A 15,335-nucleotide genomic window follows, 5' to 3' on the forward strand; every position below is an offset into this window, starting at 1 on the left:
AAAAAAAAAAAAAAAAAAAAAAAAAAAAAAAATATACCGTCGAATTGAATACCTCCTTCTTTTGGGAAGTCGGTCAAAAAGTACTCTAGTATCCATCTATGAATAACTTAATGTTGACTTTAGACCATTTTTAAGTAATGCCTTCTCATGTAAAGAACGCGGCAGTACGACAACGCCAAACCTTGTTCTCAAGATGACTAACAAGTCTTTCCAGCTTAAAATTGATTAATTATCTGATAAGTATCAACACTTTAGATAGCAGTATTTAACGACTTAAGTTATAAAAATGTCAACAGAAGCGTCAATATAAAAGACATCAACGCATCAGTGACGTAAAAAGTTTTCTACGAAATCTCATGTTAATTTAATTAATTCTGAAAATAAAAATCTTAATCAAAAACTGATTCAGTTTAGGAAAAAATTAAGAAGATATAAAACTCTAATCTGGCATACACAGAGACTCGTCTCTCTTAATCGTTACTTTGTTCAGTGTAGATTTCCCACTGACAACATTTCATTCACTCTAAGTATGTAATTATCACTAAACTAATTGTGAAGGAGAAGACAACATTTTCTTAGATAAAGTTCCTTCAGAAGCACTCTTTGTAGAACTTTTACACTAGAGTTGACCTTCAACCGACCTTCGTTCGACCTGTGTTATCTCATTAATGTTATAAATGAGAATGATTAGATGGATAGATGGATGTTTGTTAGAGTTTGTAGCACAAGCGGCTGAACAGATTTGAATGAAATTTGGTACAGATGTAGATGATAGTCTGGAAGAACACATTGGCTACTAACTTTAGCTTTTTTTTATTTTCACGCGGACTAAGTCGCGGGCGAAAGCTAGTTTGTAAATAAAACTTACATCGTAAATAATAATTAACATTTTAATTATTTCTAAAGTATTACAGTACCAAACATCATTTCTTCTCAATATCTTTCCGAAATTACCATCACTGTCACTAGACCAGGCCTGTCTTTATTACAACAAAATTCCGAATTCAATCTTAAATCCTGTGCCCAATAAGATTAGCGTTAGTAACGCACCGACGGACAGTTCAACGGAAATTGTAATTGTTGATTGTCCGTGTTAAGGTAGCGCTAAGAACAGACCGCATTATGCGCAGCCTTGTCTTAAATTAACACAATAACGAGAACATATGTAACTAGTTCATACTCTGTTATAAATTTTACTGTACATACAAAATTAACTCTCACAATCTTCTCTTTATAATTTAGCTTTCGCCCGGGACTCCGTCCGCGTGGAATTAAAAAAAAAGCCAAGTAGCCTATGTGTTCTTCCAGACTATTCTCTACATCTATGACAAAATTCATCGAGATACTTTCAGCCGTTTAGGCTACAAACTCTAAAAAACATCTATCCATCTAAAATTTCGCATTTATAATATTGGTAAGATTATGTGATCACTCACCTATAACCTATTGTATTTTTTAATAAAATAAAGAAAATCGCATCTTTAGTTAGTAAATATAATATTCTGGATGTAAATAATAATAGTATTTATTAATCTATAGTAATATTATAAAAAGGAAAGATTTTTTTTAGATTTATGTATCTATTGAAATAACTTAAAAGTTATTGGGCCGATTAAAAAAAAACTTCCACCATTAAAAAGCTACGTAGCTAACATAGGCTATGTTTTTCATTAGTCGATGAATCTCGGTATTCCCGCTGTTCGTTTGCTCACTTCTCTTATAAAAAATAATAAAAAACAATCAAACTTCATATGAATTTAACGTCCTATACACCTGAATATATAAATCATATGTTCTACTAAATAATAGATAATACAAAAGTACTCGAACAAAAAGTCAATGAATTCTTACATAACGTTAGATAATTCACACGAATGAGATAATCCGAGATCCATGTTCACGGTACGTTGTTAATTGAAACCGAAACTGGTAAGCCGCTAACGCTAGTCTACTAAACAACACGTTTATTTAAATTTCACCTTTAACTATCGTACTCAGAGCCACTTAATGGTCACTAAGAATGTCACTTAGTGTAGATGTACGAGTCTTCTTCTTTTGGTGCCGTCTCCTAACGAAGGTTGGCAATCATTACAGCAACTGGAAGTTTGGACACAGCAGCTGGATATAGAACGCGTACTTTTATTGTACCATTGGTAAAGATTTTTAAGCCACTATGTTCTTCTCCTTCCTGGACTTCTTTTCCCTAGAATCTTACCCTGAATAATATTTGTAGGAGTAATCTACACTAAATACCTTAATCATTATAAATATCAGCAGTAATTTTATAAGGAGGAAAATTGGTATTCAGTTTGTAACGAATACACTCAAAAACTATTATAATAATTCCAAAAAATCTTTAACCATTAGAAAGTTTCATTATCCCTGAGTAATATAGGCTATATTCATTATTAGAATTTTCTTTTAATTTCGCGTAGTTTAAGTTGCCAGCAAGTTAGTATATTAAAACACTTTTACCGTGTTTTGTTAAACCAAATAATCATCAATCTGATTTTAATAGAGAAAAAAATATGCATTTGCATTAGTTTACGTAAAAACTGTTATTCGCACATAAACAAAACACTAAACGTCGATTCACAAAGAGTTATGACACCAAAAATACATTAAAATAAAATAAAAATCAATCAATTATAAGTATTTGTACTTCAAAGCGTTTATGGGATTAATAAATAATTAAACGATTGATAAATAATAAGGAAAAATAATTAGTGCACGGGATAAAGGACCTACCGCAGCGAGGAATCTCTTCCTGGATTTAATATAAATATACTTCAATACGCGAACACCGCGGGATGCGAAACTTAAGAAATTAATAAATCATTAAAAACGCAAAAGGTATAAGAAATTATACTTAAAGCTACATACGCTGAATTTAACTGAACATTAAAGTTATTCAGTTACAACGACACGTATATAGGTTGAATTTTACCTGTCAGTTAAATAATAAAATACAAAGTTAACCTAAAAATGCACAGTTTTTACTGAATAGTTGACACACTGTAACGTATAAAACAGTGGTAGAGCCTGCTTTACTATCTTCGCACGAATGGGCCGGCTCACCCGATGAAATGCCACGACCACAAAGAAAATAGACGTAAAGTGATAGTAATTCTGCGTTTCGTCTGATAAATGAGGTGCCGAAGGCCTTCTTTTTGTGGTTTTGACGATGGAGGAGATGCATAGGAAGGGAAATTAACTTGTAAATGTACGTCTCCTCTTCCGTCGAGCAACGCATGCAATTGCGGATGTCTGCTTCAGGTGGCCGCTTGCTCGTTTGCGACGTTATAACATTAAAAAAGAAAGGTGATCTGTTTTGTCAAAATTTTGCGTGTGTAACGGGCCTTAACACTGTGTGTTGAATAGTTAGAACTGTTTGCAGCGGGCTTAACCAATAAAAAGAAACATCCTTTGAAGGTTTATTAAACGGGAAAACTAAAACGTTAAAGTCGGTTTAGTTAGTCATAACGCATCACTGGAGTCATGAATTCATCACTTGATTTACCCTAAACTTGAATGCCAAAAAACAACTGACTGCAAAAAAAATAATACGCACATTAAATCAATATTGATTAATACAACGGTAGTATCCGCGGGTGGTATGATGTATGGTGTACAAAAAACGAACTCTTCCGCAATACTTGCGACTATCAATTATAGTTAATTCCTTCCCAATTATTTTGTGTTTTGTTAAAGACGATCCTTGAGAACAAATATGAAAATACTGCTTGCAAAAGCTTTTTCAAAAACGAAGTGTCTTTGAAAGAAATCTTACTGATATCATATATGTCGCAATGAGAAGAAGAAATCAATTTAAATTTAAGTCATAATTAGAACACGAGCGCCGCCAAGCGACTTTCGTGAGAACTTAGATTATTCTGAAAATAGGGATCGTTGCGAGAACATTGTTTGAACGATATGAGCTTGGTAGATCGATGATATCCTGACTGAGAAGTATTGTGAATGTATTCCTGGAATCCGAGTTTACCCATGGCCGCCCACATGTGATCTCGAGTAGTAGTTATTCTGATATCGTTCTTGCTCAAGCCAACATATATTTGTTTGTTAGAGTTTATAGCCTAAACTGCTGAACAGATCTCGATGAAATTTGGCAAAAATATAGAGGATAGTCTGGCAGCACGCATAGACTACTTACTTTTTTAATACCACGCAGACGAAGTCGAGGGCGAAATCTAGTATAGAATAATTAGTAATATAATGTAGTGTTCTCTTTCCAAATAAATATATCTGTACTGAGAAAAAAAGGTACGCGGTGCGGGATTCGGAAAAGAATTCGCATTCCAGTAAAGTTCAAAGTTAACTCTTACTGTACATCAAGGTCAAATAGAGATCATGTTTCAATTTATGTACTTACGTACTTATTAATGCAAATAGTTTCGCGTGCAATTAATTTGTGCAGTTAGCATGCTCGTAATGCATGATCTGGGTCGCATCATTCGATGAATCCAATTATATAGTTAACTAGCTCTCGCCCGCGACTCCGTCCGCGTGTAATAAAATATCAAAAGCGAGTAACCTATGTGTTCTTCCAGACTATCCTCTACATCCATAGCAAATTTCATCGAAATCCGTTGAACTGTTTAGGCTACAAACTCTAATAAACATCTATCCATCCATCTAAACTTTCGCATTTATGATGTTAGTATGAAGTATGATTACTATCCTTACTTTAAACTTTGTATATTAACGAAGTTGTTCAACTGTTTAAAATTAACAAAAATATTTACAATTCAAACCATTAAGCAAACAATAAGAGCGGGCACCTTTGACTAAACTATCGCACAATCGGAAATTGTAGATTACTTCGCAGGACATTCAACTGTTTAGTTGCACAATTAAAAATCTAGTAGTGTGCATACCTTCATAGCTTATAGGAATCAAAGCGCGACTAAACAGTGGTGCGATAGTTTAGTTTCAGTTATTCCCACGCTTTTAATGTAGATAACTTAAATTTAACTTCTTAATACTAATCTATAGGAGTATTTTCGCTATAGAAATCACCAACAGCCTTACAAATAAACGAGGTATAAAGTTAAACTTAATATTAGTACAAATCTTGCTTATACTCAGTTTATTCCTGTTTAGCCTTATACCGCGTTTATTTACAAGGCTGTAATAGTTTTACAAATAAATCTTAACCCAAAACAACAATGAAATTGTATTCATCCTTAGCTGGAGTAGGTTCAATGAACTGTACGTAACAATAACTCAATAAACATTCGAGTCGGTAACGGGTTCGATTCTATTGCGAATACATTACCGAACATTAACGGTGTCTGACCATTACGTCAACCGAGTGGACATGCGAACAATTCTGACATCAAGTTTTATGACTGTCTAACTTCCCAAACTTTTGTGTTGTAGACCCCTTGCCATGGTTCACCGTGTTGGCTAGACCCCCTACTTACCTGATATTGATTTCCTGTAAATTTCTAGCCGTAGTGAAGTTAAGTGTTAAAAACTTTAAGTAAAAACACATGTTAACATATACATTTATTAATGAATTAAAATTAAAACTACTCAAAATAAAATTTTGTATGTGTTATGTAAAATATACGTAACATTAAATAAACTATAAATAAAATAATATAGTATGATGTAAGTAAATAGGTACTATCAGTGTATGTGTTGAGATCCACTATCGTGGATCCTGACATTCATTTCATAGACCCCCAAATTTTTTTTCGCTGACGAGACCCCTTGCAGGTTGTCATAGACCCCTAGGGGTCGATATAGACTACTTTGGGAATCACTGGTCTAACTTGTAGACGCTACATTTAAACGCATAAACGTATTCTATATTTTAATTTGAGTTTTCGGTCTTCTCTCTTTTTCTTCTATACTCATAGTATAATGAGGAAAAAATTATATGTATGTATTTGCTTTACGTAAAAATTAATGAGCCGATTTATAAATTCTTTCATCGTAAGGTAATTTATCTGCGAGTAACATAGGGTATGTTTTTTATTTTTAAATTTCAAGAGGACGAAGTCGCGAGAAACAGCTAGTTTGTAATAACAATACGATGCCTAAACCTTCTGTACCAAGTGGAATTCAATTAAGAAATATGAAAACAGACCTATCATTTCAAACGTTAGTATAAAAACACATTGTAATACACCTGAGGGAAAATATTTGAATCGAATAACTAGCTGTACCTCGTGACTTTGTCTGCGCGATATTAAAAAAAAATATAAACGTAGCCTAGGTTACTCACAAATGTAGTTTTCGAGTTTTTTCAATACATACAAAAATATAATACAAATTTTCATATTTGTATAATTGTATAGATATTGTGAACAAGACTATAGGAAATGACAATACGACGTTACTTAGACATTAAAATAAGATATAGACCAGACATGAATTATTACTCTACAAATAGTTACATTGATAAGTTTTTTCGTATTATTCCACCCGTAATTTTGTAAAAACCAATAATGTGCAAATATTGAAAACATTTAAGTTAAATTGAAATATCACGAAATGGAGATTTAGTATCCATTATTTTTTTGTCACTTCTTGATTGTCAAAAATTGTGCAATGATAAAAATGTCGTCGCTTCCTGATATTAAATATAGTAAATATCTTTTTGCTTTAGCGATACATTTATCGTTTGAAACGTAAATCATACTTCATACTAATATTATAAATGCGAAAGTTTAGATGGATGGACGTTTGTTAGAGTTTGTAGCCTCAACGGCTAAACGGATTTCAATGTTTTTTTTTTATTATTTCACGCGGACGCAGTCGCGGGCGAAAATTTGTAAATACATACATACAAAATACAAATTTTTACAACATACTTATCTATACAACTCAATACTACTGGGCCGTTTGTAAAAAGTATTTTACCAATAAATAGCTACGTCATCAGTGAGTAGCATAGGCTATATTTAATAAAAATCCACGCGAACGAAGACGCGAGCAACAGCTAGTAACTTATAACAAGATAGAAGAAGGAGGAATAGTCTTATCAGATAAACGCGGAAATATGCATATAACGCCTGTCCCTTATTCATGGTAATACGTACGTTTTCATCTGATTATTTCACGCATAATAAAAACCCCAATAATAGTGACATCGCATCTTCAGGAAGAAGGAAACAAGCCTCTTGGAAATTTTTGACCGGAGTGTGTTCGCGCGAATTCGTCAACCGTACGTCAATGAAAAACGTCATTGACTTCACGAGAATTGTTCTTGTAGTCCATTTCCTAATATTAACAAGAAACAAGCGTATTTTAATTTAGAACAGTAATTAAAAAAGTATTTACATTTTGTTATTATTTTCGGATACAATAATACGAGGAGTATTCAATTACGTCATAACGTTCTTTTGCATAACATACGCAGTTGCAAGTTCTAACTTCTTACATATCTATATTCTAGCTATCTATACATATAATAAAATTGAAGTGTCTGTTTGAAAAATCCCAGATTTCGGGAAGATGATGAATTTGCGTTGCTGATAACGAAAATCACATTTAAAATTTTTTGTCTGTCTGTCTGTAATTTCTGAAACGACTGGGCCGATTTCGACAGGACTTTCACTGTAAGGTAGCTGACATAGACGGGCATATTATAGACTACTTTTTTTATCTTAATATTGCATGAACGAAGTCGCGGGCAACATAGTTCTTGCTAATAAATGCAAAACGTTAGATGGATGGATGGTAGTAACGTATCCCCAGACAGAATAGATTCGAAACTACTGGACCGATTTCAAAATGTATTTCGTCCTTAGAAAGCTTTATCACAGAGTAACAAAGGTTTTATATACATCAACTGGAAGGGTATGGATATAACAGTAAAGGTATAAGACATTCTTTACCACGCAGAAGCTGTGCGGATTACGTTATGCGTTTGTATGAGAATATGTATAGACATGCATGTAAGCATATATTATTGTCTACACATAATCAAAGTAAACACCGGAAGGCAGCACTCAATAACACTACGCTAAGCAATCTTTAACCCAATTATATCAGGCCTTGGTTAATTCACACACAATTGTCACATAATTAGTAAGCGCGACTTAACTGGCCATTGTATTATGTCCTTAGCATATAAAAATCCGCGAAAAGAATGAATTAAAATACTTAAACGCATAAGTTTAGGTGCCAGTATTGATTTCCTAGTTCATCAATCTATTTATACTAATAAAGGGGAAATATTCGTATTTTTGTATTTTAACTATTGAAAGAACTCAAAAACTACTGGGCCAATTTTAAATTCCTTTACTGTTAGAAAGGTAATTTATCTGTGAGTAACATGGGCTATATTTTTAAAGCTAATATTTTATACATTGAAAAATAAGGCCTTAAACACACGATAAATATATTAAATACGTGACAGACTTTCAGTACTTCACTATTAACAACTTGGACAGTGTTATAAGACACATTTTAGCGTAAACGTACATCAATCCTCAAGTTTAGATAGATGGATGTTTATTAGAGTTTGTAGCCTAAACCACTGAACAGATTTGACAAAATTTGGCATAGATATAGAGCAGTTTGGGGTAAAACATTCATGATCTTCTTTAAATTAGTTTTTTTATAACATAAGGTGGCAACGAACAAGCGGACACCTGAATGAAAGCCCATGAACTACCGAAATTGCAGATGCGTTGCCTACTCTTAATTGACGGAGGAAGAGACGCATATACAGAGGACATTTCCCTTCCTATGCGTCTCCTCCAACGTCAAATCCACGTTTCTTTCCCATCCTTTCCTATTAAGAAAAGGGTGGAAAGGGAAAGGGACTAAAATTAAGCTTACGGCACCACAAATCATCAGACGAAACGCGGAATTGTTTCCACTTTACACCTGTTTTCTGTGTTATTTTCTTTTTTAAGTTATTTTGTCTCCGTCTGGCTGGCTTATTGATTATTAAGTTATTTATTTATCTAATTATTTCTTTGTTTAGTATAGAAGGGGTTTACAAACGTTGATACTGGTAGAATCCTTAAAAAAAAAAAAAATCCAATCTTATATAGGAATTGATGCCATGGTTATTCAATTTGATATCTGTTTCCTATATTAATGGAATATTAAAATGATAATAAAATAAATAAGGTATCAGAAGAGCGAGTAAGCATTAACATTATGGATGGAACACTAGTTTATGCATAATTACGTTAATAATGTAACTATTTACGACGGTTGTGTGGAGTCAAGGCGAGGTTGTACGGAAGTGTATGAAGTTGCATGTATCATTTTATATGCTAACTGCATTTTGTGAAATTAAATTTCAATAGGCGCTTCTAGATTAATTACCGTTTAAATTAATCTTTTGAAATACTTATTGGTTTATTTAATATATTAACGAAATAAATACTTATAACAAAACAAAATAATAAAAGTAATATTAGTTTTAGATGAAAAAAAAATTAATGATAGAAAGATAAAAATCGTAATAATCAAATTTACATACAAGTTACCATAATAGGGGGATTTCTTTAATAATAAGTATATATCCTTTTTAATAATAAAAAAATATATAATTCTCTCTGGAAACCATTACGGTGGCTTAATCCTCTATCAGAATTTATCGCAAGGAAATCATTTTCGAATTTTATTATAATTTCCTGTAAGGGATTACTGCGTAAATATAACTAAAGGCTATTTAATGAGTAAACACTGTACTATACGATGAAAAAACAACACACTAGTCTTAGTAATACGTAGAATTATGGCGGCAAACACATGCGAGTTACAAATGCATGCTAGTTAGTTGCTGCCAGGTATATGTGTTAAAGTTTAGTCGCTTTGCTTGTAACTAGCATGCAAATATAGAGCTTACTAGCTTTCGCCCACGACTCCGTCTACGTGAAATTAAAAATAAACAATAGTGAGTAGCCCATGTGTCCTTCCAAACTATCATCTACATCTACACCAAATTTCATCCAAATCCGTTAAGACGTTAAGGCTACAAACTCTAACAAACATCCATCCTTCCATCTAAACTTTCGCATTTATATTATTAGTATGATTTCTAATGTTTGGTTATTTATGTTACAGTAATATAGTTTTTTAAAGGGAAAATTAGTGGTATATGTTTAGTAATAATTATGAAACGGCTAGCACGCACATCTATTTTTAGCGTGTATTAGCGTGGTATGGACATGGTATGCGTCGAGAGGATGGGGACATAAACCAGAAAGTGTTACAAATGTAGAGGAAGATGGAAGAAAGTATGGATGGATTGTGAAAGAGATACTTAAAAAGGGAGTGGATTCAGATATGACGGCTGATAGAGATGTATGGAAGACCATCACATACTGTGCCTACTCTTCTTAAGGGATAAGGGCAAGTCGATGACTCTCATCTACCTTTCCGGTGGCGGCACCAAATAGTTTCGGACCCATCGAGGTCCATCTTCAGGGCAAGTGTTAATGGTTATTTCTTCGCGGTCAGCCTTACATTGAAAACACATAATAAAGAAAACTTTACTTTTTAATTTAGTAAACGAAATATTACGCCCGAGGGAATTCTCATATGAAAAATCTATTCCAAGACTTTAAATTACTGTCACTTAGTACTTCTAATACAAATATTTACGTAGATAATAAGGAACTTAAACTTATGTTTTCCTTACTGACGCAGTTATATCCGCTATTCAAAGGAAAACAAATATAATATGCACTTGACCAGATAACGTTAAAACGTATAACGGGTATTATAAAAAGCTCATTGTAGATCCGAGAAAGAAGACGAATATTAAGTAGTCATTTAATTCAATGACTAAGTTTTCTAATAGTTATTAATATATCTTACCTAAAAACTGTGCCGAAAAAACTATAATACTTAAAGTAGCGCGTAAATTTAAACAGTTTAATTCACAGGAGCATCTCTGTGGTGTTCAGAAGAAATCGATAATTTACCGGAGTAGCGGCGCATCACTAGATCATTGACATACACGTCCCGTCCCTATGACATCTGTCAATGTCAAAGAAGAATTAAAGAAAAGCGCGCCTTTGTTGGCAGAAAACGGTAGACTGAGTATCAAAATAGAATAACGTTGCAACGATTATATTATTGTCTAAAAGTAGTAAGATAATTCTTTTAGTCAAAGCGCGCATACTTTTGACTAAACTGCGACACAACTGTTTAGTTGTGCGATAGTTTAGTTAAAGGTGTGCCCGTTCTTAAAGTTTTTGTATCAAATCCATAGATCGTGTATAATCTATAACTGATTCAATTTTCAAACCGCGGCCGTTCACGGTCCAGTAAACACAATTCATTTTAACGTAACGACAAATGCACACATAATCGTTTACGTAAGAAAATCATACCGGCTATCCACAAGCGAATAAAGCTATTTACACACTAACAACTCGCTATATCTATGAGCTTAAAAAACACTTTATTATGTGGGAATACCAGCATCATCATCCACTTGCCCTTATCCCTTACGGAGTGACGGCACAGTATGTGCTGCTGTTCCATACAACTCTATCAGCCGTAATATCTGAATCCACTCCTTTCTTAAGCATATCATCTTTCACACAATCCATCCATACTTTCTTCGGTCTTCCACTACCCATCACACAACCCATTGTAGCTATATCTATATTCAATCTTTACACTTTCTGGTTTAAAGTTACAGGCAACTTAGTTAAATATAGGAGTTTGATGCTTGAAATAGCTTCAATTCACCTAAAATTTGGTTTCAAACTATGTAGTTAAATGAATTATTAAAACCAAATGCAACTAAATTGATATCAAACGCTTTCAATTCTTGTATCGATTTCATATTTACGGGTTTAGTACAACATCTTGACAATGTAACTCCACTTACTATAGTATTGTCTCTATGCTCGTATTATTATATGGAAGTGGAAACATTTGGATTTTTGTATGTATTCGATTCACGTAAAAACTACTGGACCGATTTTAAAAATTCTTTCACCGTTAGATAGGTAGTTTATCTGTGAGTAACATAGGCTATTTTGTTATATCACGCTGGCGAAGTCACGATCAACAGTTAGTAATAAATATTATCGCATCGCTGTGTGTGCCGATCCTGAGATTTACTAGTTGCCTAAAAAGTGAACCCTACTTGATCCACAAGTAGCATCGTGCTCCACTTAACTAAGTTAAATGGTTTTCGTGTTTTTAGTTAACGTTGCAACTCGCTCAACGCTCGACTGGACATTAGTGGGCCCGCCTTTCGTGTCTACGATACACTGTTGCTCAACATTAGCTAATAACATTTGAATATAATTACACTCTTTTGGTAACGTTAAATACATACTCGAAGTTATTAGTGGAAGTACAACGGTATAGGTAGGCCTAGAAAGAGATGGATATATTATGATGAAGAAGGGAGGGAGATGACGGAAGATAGATCAATCAGGATAACGATGGTGCGCTGATCGCACAAGTAAAGAAGATTTTTAATATGAAGTCGTATACGACCAGCTGTGACATTCAGAGAAGTGACAGGTACTCAAGCAGTCCCTTAATGAAGATATCTCTTTCTAGATATAGATTAAGGAATGCCATCAATGGCCACTTAGTGACTATTGTGTGGTAGCAAGAACAGAAAGGATAGATGTTTATAATTTATAAATAATGAATACAAGGTGTGACATTAAAAGACATTTAGGTATAAAAAACATGTCTATGTGTTCTTTAATTCTTTGACATAATTCTTATTAATGTTATAAACGTTTGGATGTATAGGTCAATATTTGGAACAGCACGCAGGATGTTTATTCAGTTTTTAATTCCGCTGGACGAAGCCACGGGCTGAATCTAGTCAGAATTATTGTAATTATTGAAATAAACAATGCATAAAACTGGTAATACGATTGCCGACGCAATATACTTGTGTTCAAACAAGATGCGCTGCTACTCGTAGTACCAAGTAGAACTTCCACGTGAATAAATTAATGTTATGACTTCCTACATTATCGTGGTGTTTTCTTTATTTTATACAGGTTTACAACGTTCTAGAATAAACATTAATATGCATCCCAACTTCTATAAAGAGGAAAGAGTTGTATCTTTGTATGCATTGAAATAACTTAAGAACTACTGAGCAGATTTCCAAAATTCGCTCACCATTAGAAAGGTATGTTATGTTATGTTAACATAACATAGCTTAATGTTCCGTGAAATAGAAATATAGCCTATGTTATGTTATAAGTCGCGGGCAACAGCTAGCAATTCATAATCTATACTATTATAATAAAACGTAAACACACACTTCTTTGTTGCTTAAGATCTCAGCGATTACAGCATATTTTTGAATAATTATTTTTTAATAAATAACCCTACACCTACGTCACGCTTGAAGCTATATATTTTTAAGCCATTAAACTTAGGGGGTAAATATTTTGGATAAAACCCTAATATGTGAAAAAGACCATAAATTCCTGCCAACATTAAGAAAGCAAGGTTGAATCATGTCATGTCATTTTGACATTTGCAATTGATAATTTGACAAATGTAAATAATAAAATAAAGTTTTTTTTATAATTTAATGCGGATGAAGTCGCACGGGAACAGCTAGTTTACCATATAAAGCGTACATACATGCACAGGTGTCGTAATTTTGTTTAGACCTAAAACTATACTGCCTTTAGAAAATCCTACTAAAGTTTCGACACAATCTATTCAATAGTTTTGTAATGAAAATAAAGCATATCTTTTAAATTCATAAAACTGACATAAAACCTAGCTGTTACAAAGTAATTAAATCGGCAAAACCGTAAAAAACAACAAAAAATTATCGACCAAAAATAAAGAACTATTTTTTTAATGTCAGTTAAAACTGAAACGTCATTGGGCCTTTCAATGAGCTTGTGTTCATTTGTTTATACAATTTATTGTGAAAGGCGTGGCGGTATCCGGGTTTGCGTTTACAACGGTAAGGCTAGATTTATTTGATAAGACATAAATGTGTTTTTTACTGGTAACTATGCTGATTTGTTACCAGATTCCAATTCAATCACTGAAACGACATTTTAATTAGCGTCTTAAATGGTAAATCCAAGCTGAAACTTCTCATTAAAATGTTAACGTCATAGAAGCGGCGTTTACGCAGTTTAAGATTCGTTTCAATATTCGGCTGTCAGTTGAGTTCCGATTTTTTTAAATTCTAAATTATGTTCGTATATGACATCATATTACATGTTGCGTTTTTTTTTTTAATTGTGTGATAGATAATTTTTGCTCGTGATAAAGTTTTGCACTAGCAAAAGGAACTCTTAAGTAGCCCATTTCTATTATAATCTACGTTAATTTCTGATTTTCAGACATTAATTATTTGCAATTGCGCAATACAGCCACCGACTTCTTCTAAAGTCACGATCAAATCCTTTAACAAACTTAAATCTACCACCAACATTTATGTACTACGCGAAAATAATCCTTATCCAATACCACTAAGGTCGATAGTTTTTAAATTAGTATTCACTGACTGCAAATTGAAGTTGTCGAAGATACAATGCAAAAATGATATCAAAGCTTCAAAGCAAGCCGTTGCATCACCTCGTGCCCGATACAATAATAATACAAAAAAATGAAAGTGCAAGAAGTAGAGCGGGCAATGGACACAATGGCATCGCAGACACGACTTTTATTATTAAAATGATGTCTAGAAGATGACATGGAAGATATTGTATAATAAGTGAAATTAATTTTACAAGACGAGCGTTTTTTATGGTTTTCTAACGCGAAAATTTGTGATTTTGTCATTTTTTTTTAATTATAAGGTGGCAAACGAGCAAACGGCCACTTGAATCCACCGAAATGACGTAGAGACCGCCGCCCATAGACATCCGCAATTGCAGATGCGTTGCCTACCCTTAATCGACGGTGAAAGGAGACGCAAATAAAGAGGACATTTCCTCTTCCTATGCGTCTCCTCCACCATAAAATCCACTTTTCCTTCCCATCCGTTCCCCTTAAGAAAAGGGTGGAAAGGAAAAGAGTCCAAAATTAGACCTCCGGCACCACACTCATCAGACTGTACGCGGAATTGATCCCATTTCACGCCTGGTTTCTATGTGGTCATGGTATTACACCAGGAGAGCCGACCCATTCGTGCGAAGATGTTAAAGCGGGCTCTACCGCTGTTAGTGTCATGTCAGTTTTCATCGATAAAGTATTTAATTTGTGCAGCCTCCATATCGGGCATAAAGTAAACCGATAACATATTACTTATCTTACTTCTTACTAATATTATAAATGCGAAATAGACTACGATAGATGTTTTTTAGTGTTTGTGGACCAAACGTCTGAACGAAATATAAATAAATAAATAAAATAAATAAAAAAAAAATCTC

Source organism: Papilio polytes, unplaced genomic scaffold, assembly GCF_000836215.1.
Source record: "Papilio polytes unplaced genomic scaffold, Ppol_1.0 DF824146.1, whole genome shotgun sequence".
Taxonomy (NCBI): Eukaryota; Metazoa; Arthropoda; class Insecta; order Lepidoptera; family Papilionidae; genus Papilio; species Papilio polytes.